This window comes from Coregonus clupeaformis, chromosome 26, assembly GCF_020615455.1.
Source record: "Coregonus clupeaformis isolate EN_2021a chromosome 26, ASM2061545v1, whole genome shotgun sequence".
In the NCBI taxonomy this organism is placed as follows: domain Eukaryota; kingdom Metazoa; phylum Chordata; class Actinopteri; order Salmoniformes; family Salmonidae; genus Coregonus; species Coregonus clupeaformis.
In genome coordinates this window covers 13,144,946-13,151,029 of record NC_059217.1, presented here as the reverse complement: position 1 = coordinate 13,151,029, position 6,084 = coordinate 13,144,946, and positions in this window count along the sequence as shown.

Below are 6,084 nucleotides of genomic sequence, written 5' to 3'. Positions count from 1 at the left end.
TTTCCCAGGAGCGTCAAAAACACACCACAGACTTCTTAGATCTATCAGCAGGGTAAGATAAGCACAACAGAACATCATTCCATTATATCACAGTCTATTCAGCAAGGGAATGGTATATGAAAGTCAACTGTCCTGTAAATTGCAGAATAAATGCAGTATAACTTAAAGGGACATTTCTAAAATGTTCTACTTCATATTATCATATCCAGCACCACCCCAACATCAACATATGTGAAAATGGCACATTTTAATGTTTTGTAGTGAAAAAGATAGAGGAAGATAAGTGTTTCCAATGACATCATCGGTTTTCATCGTGTGATTTTAACCAATTATGAGTAAGCGTTGCCTACTAATTGCTTACCAATTGTCTACTAATAGAGGGCTTGCAGTTGACGCATGATGCCTCCTGGCGGCCATGTTGGAAGACCACTGCATTAATTATTCTGACAACAACAGCCGAGTGGCTACTCCAAACTGCATGATAACAGTGCCTAAAACTAGTTGATTCATCACCACGGTCATTTTCTGTAGAGTATTTGGCTGCTTTAACAAGGCATGAAAAACAGGAAAAATTTGTTTACAGATTCCCTGCAATCATGAAACACCATTGGTGATACCAATGAGGTAAGACTCAAGAACTGTCAGAAAAGCGAGGAAACCTTTTTGCCCGTCAAGACCTGAACCCAGACAGCTGTCAGTACAGGGTCTACTACGATAATTTCATCACTAGTAAGTCAAGTCTGATCAATTTTGAGTTTAGTTTAGCTGTTATGCTAACCAGATGTTAACAACAAAACTACAGTGAGTTAGACAACAATAGCTAGCTAGATAGCTTGTAGTCTAGCTATTAGCATGTGTCGCGTGAGTTTAAAGTTTTGGGGAAGGTATTTTTTTCACCATAAAAATGCAACAAAGGATTGCATGCCTCTATCATTGCATTTGCAGACTAATTTAAGCCTACTATTCCTAATGTGATGAGTAGATTGGATAGAGATACTTTAGGCTATTAATAAGTGCATAGTGGCATAGGCTTCTAGGCTATATCAGAGATGTTTCTTTCCTCTGCAAGGGAAAAATGTGGCCATAAACATTAAATGCAATTCTACTACACTTTATATATGACTGGAGACATTAGCAGAATCTTTTTTAATACGATGGTAGCCTAGGCCTACTCTACTGACACTGACAGCAGATTAGTAAAAACGACCTTGTCTTGAATGCAATCATGTAATCTAGGCCCGAAAAGGAGTCCTGGCTAAAAGGATACAGCTTTTGTCAAATTAACATAAAAATATTTATTTTTGCATTTTAGCAAACCCAAACCCTTTTCCTAACCTTAACCTAATTCTCCTAACCTGCTACGTTTATTCTCCTAACTTTCTGCGTATATTCTCCTAATCTGCTACGAAATGCCCCAGACAAACACACCTGATTCAACTTGTCAACTAATCAGGCCCTCTGAGTTGAATCAGGTATGTTTGTCCGGGGCCACAACAAAAATGTGTGTGTTGGGAGTACTCAAGGACTGGAGTTGGGTGATGTAGGCCTATGGCTGCACTGGTGTTGCATGCCATTATCAGCTTCAAAATGTGTTCACATGGCTGATATCCTGAAAAAATTGTGACAATCAAATAAAACTAATTGAAGAGCTTATGACTGAACAAAAAGGTGATATTCATTTGAGAATACAACACAGAAACAGAAAACTTAGAGGCAAATTCCCTTCCCGCCTTTATTGCATGATTGTGATCTGTGATTAATCAACATCGACACTAGTTCATCTTGAATAATAGTTAACAATTAAAACAAGTTTAAACACTTAACTTCAAAGAATCAACACTATTTCATATCATTTCAAAGTGTACAATATGTAAACTCATATGTAAAGGTTAGACATCTTAATAACAAGTAGGCTATTATTACTAAAGCATAATTTCAGTTGAACAAAAAAAAGTGTGTCCAGCCTCGCTCCACTGATCCCTGATCTACAGGGTGAGCAGACTTCTGTTCCAGCCCAGCAATAACGCAACTTGATTATTAACTAAATAGGTTTGATACATTGAATCAGGTGTGTTAGTAATAGGCTGGAACAGAAAGGTGCATACCCAGCAGGGTTGGCCTGCTCCTGTTGTAATAGGTTTATACATTGTGTGTGACTTTTAGACTGTATTTATGTTCACAAAATGTGCTAACATTGAATAGGTTCAAATCAAATCAAATCAAATTTTATTGGTCACATGCGCCGAATACAACAGGTGCAGACATTACAGTGAAATGCTTACTTACAGCCCTTAACCAACAGTGCATTTATTTTAAACAAAAAAAAGTAAGAATAAAACAACAACAAAAAAGTGTTGAGAAAAAAAGAGCAGAAGTAAAAATAAAGTGACAGTAGGGAGGCTATATATACAATAGAATAAAGTGACAGTAGGGAGGCTATATATACAGGGGGGGTACCGTTGCATAGTCAATGTGCGGGGGCACCGGCTAGTTGAGGTAGTTGAGGTAATATGTACATGTGGGTAGAGTTAAAGTGACTATGCATAAATACTTAACAGAGTAGCAGCAGCGTAAAAGTATGGGGTGGGGGGGGGCAGTGCAAATAGTCCGGGTAGCCATGATTAGCTGTTCAGGAGTCTTATGGCTTGGGGGGTAGAAGCTGTTGAGAAGTCTTTTGGACCTAGACTTGGCACTCCGGTACCGCTTGCCGTGCGGTAGCAGAGAGAACAGTCTATGACTAGGGTGACTGGAGTCTTTGACAATTTTGAGGGCCTTCCTCTGACACCGCCTGGTATAGAGGTCCTGGATGGCAGGGAGCTTTGCCCCTGTGATGTACTGGGCCGTACGCACTACCCTCTGTAGTGCCTTGCGGTCAGAGGCCAAGCAGTTGCCATACCAGGCGGTGATGCAACCAGTCAGGATGCTCTCGATGGTGCAGCTGTAGAATTTTTGAGGATCTGAGGACCCATGCCAAATCTTTTTAGTCTCCTGAGGGGGAATAGGCTTTGTCGTGCCCTCTTCACGACTGTCTTGGTGTGTTTGGACCATGATAGTTCGTTGGTGATGTGGACACCAAGGAACTTGAAGCTCTCAACCTGTTCCACTACAGCCCCGTCGATGAGAATGGGGGCGTGCTCAGTCCTCTTTTTTTTCCTGTAGTCCACAATCATCTCCTTTGTCTTGGTCACGTTGAGGGAGAGGTTGTTGTCCTGGCACCACACGGCCAGATCTCTGACCTCCTCCCCTATAGGCTGTCTCATCGTTGTCGGTGATCAGGCCTACCACTGTTGTGTCGTCGGCAAACTTAATGATGGTGTTGGAGTCGTGCCTGGCCATGCAGTCATGGGTGAACAGAGAGTACAGGAGGGGACTGAGCACGCACCCCTGAGGGGCCCCCGTGTTGAGGATCAGTGTGGCAGATGTGTTGTTACCTACCCTTACCACCTGGGGGCGGCCCGTCAGGAAGTCCAGGATCCAGTTGCAGAGGGAGGTGTTTAGTCCCAGGATCCTTAGCTTAGTGATGAGCTTTGAGGGCACTATGGTGTTGAATGCTGAGCTGTAGTCAATGAATAGCATTCTCACGTAGGTGTTCCTCTTGTCCAGGTGGGAAAGGGCAGTGTGGAGTGCGATAGAGATTGCATCATCTGTGGATCTGTTGGGGCGGTATGCAAATTGGAGTGGGTCTAGGGTTTCTGGGATTATGCTGTTGATGTGAGCCATGACCAGTCTTTCAAAGCACTTCATGGCTACAGACGTCAGTGCCACGGGTCGGTAGTCATTTAGGCAGGTTATCTTAGAGTTCTTGGGCACGGGGACTATGGTGGTCTGCTTGAAACATGTTGGTATTACAGACTCAGTCAGGGACATGTTGAAAATGTCAGTGAAGACACTTGCCAGTTGGTCAGCACATGCTCGGAGTACACGTCCTGGTAATCCGTCTGGCCCTGCGGCCTTGTGAATGTTGACCTGCTTAAAAGTCTTACTCACATCGGCTACGGAGAGCGTGATCCCACATAGGTTCTCCCACTGCCTAAGTTTACTGGGTCTTTAGAAAAACGAAATAATGGGCAATCTTCCCGAAGTATCCGGTGGTAGCAAAATGCAGCCAGCCATGTGGACAATTGGAGGACTTCTAACAGACTGTTGCTAGGTGATTTGTGACGCAACTGCAAGCCCTCTATGATGTAATTGGAAACACTTATCTTCCTCTATCTTTTACAAAACCTAGAAACGCACAATTTTCATGTTGGGGTGGTGCTGGAGATGATGAATATGAAGTTGATTTTGTATTTATTTTTTAGATGTAAAGGTCTGATTGATAAACCCCCTAGAGTCGATATCCGCTCCCCACGGAAATATAATTAGCATACTAAAAAAATCAATCTATCTAAGCTAGATATACTGTACCTATTTTTTTTGCATGGGCTTTGTCTCAATCCACCTATTTGTGGTGGAAGGTGGCAGAGCTACAGCGCAGTTTGTCAGACCAGAAGACGGTCTTCTTATGAAAACGTCTGTAGCGTCCAGTGCTTGACTTGGGTAGGAGCTCACCAGAGCTGAGTACCGGCACCTCAAATATTCTACTGCTTGAGCTTTTGTTCCTCTTATAGAATATTAGCTCAAAAGTATTGTGGCGCTCCTGTCCCTAAATATAAACAGTACCGCCACCAAAAATGAGTACCGGAACCTATTTCAGTCCAAGTCAAGCACTGTGTCCGTCCGAATGGTTTGGGATGCATGACCCCTGGTGGTGTTCTCCGTTTTGCTCTACAACCCCCACAAGTGTCACAGGACTCGTCTGAAGTTAATTTGGTACCGGGCCAAAAAATGTATGGAAGTGAATGGGGCATTTCCACATTAAAGGTATATGGATAATTCCAAGTAAAATTCAGAGCTTTTTTATATGTCACAGATATAGGACAGACAATTTAAAATATACTTCCTTTAAATGTATTTTTGGACTAACTGTTTTTCCATGTATGACTCTGTTATTCAATGCATTTCTATGGGCTAATAGCAGTAAGGCCAAATTCAATGTTTCATCAAATATATTTTTTATATATTTTCTTGATACCTACAGGGGTCCTAAAATTCAAAATAAAATAGCTAAATGATCCTTGGTATGACCATCTTAAAACAATTACATATGCTAGCTTAGTAGAAACCCAGCCCCATACCTTATTCATGTCTGTTATAAACAGTTGCCGTCTTCTATATTTGTTCAGTTCTGCGGCGAGAAACGCATAACAAAATTACTACAATCACTCCTGTCCTGACTTTGGACAATTCATCACAAATATAGTGTGCTTCCAAACTGTTGTGTAGAGAGATGGGAGAGAGGGAGAGGGAGAGAGAGAGAGAGCTGCAGTTATCTTCCACAAGCCAGAGCTGAGAGACAAAAGAACTCACAAATCATACAGGACAGTAAAATAATGGTGGCAGAGGCATCATCCCTCTCAGAATAGCAGAGGGACTGGGTCCCTGATGTCCCACAGGGACTCAACAGCAAAACCACAACACCTGAAAATAGCCCTTTGTCTGAACAGAGACGAAAAAGGAAGTGAAACATCCCACTACCTCATTTATTCTGTTTCAATGGAAGTCAATTAAATAAGTACACCAGACCCAGCTGCTATCACATTGGTGTCCATGGGAGAGCCACTCCCTTAAGTAGACAGGAATTTATCATTTTCTTCAATGGTAAACGGCCTGAGTGAAATACCTTCATTTATCCACCATATTTGGTCTGAACAGAGTGCCAACAGGTTTCCCACTGTTCTCTTCTGCCTTTCCATTCAGCCAATAACATCATAAAGAGACTGGCATGACCGGCACTCTTAAAGGGGCAATCTACTGTTGCAACAATAACAAAGCATCGTCTCCGCCACTGTTTCAGTAAAAAGCTGATGGATGGGGCTGGAGAAACGCAACCACTCTCAAATTCATAGTCAGAGGTATGGATGCAAGGACTGATCATCCATGATATCAAAAGTATAGTTTTAACCATGTTTTGAGGCTATATAGTGTTTGTTTACATTTACTTTGTTTACAAATATTGCAGTAAAACAAGCTTTTATTTTGGGT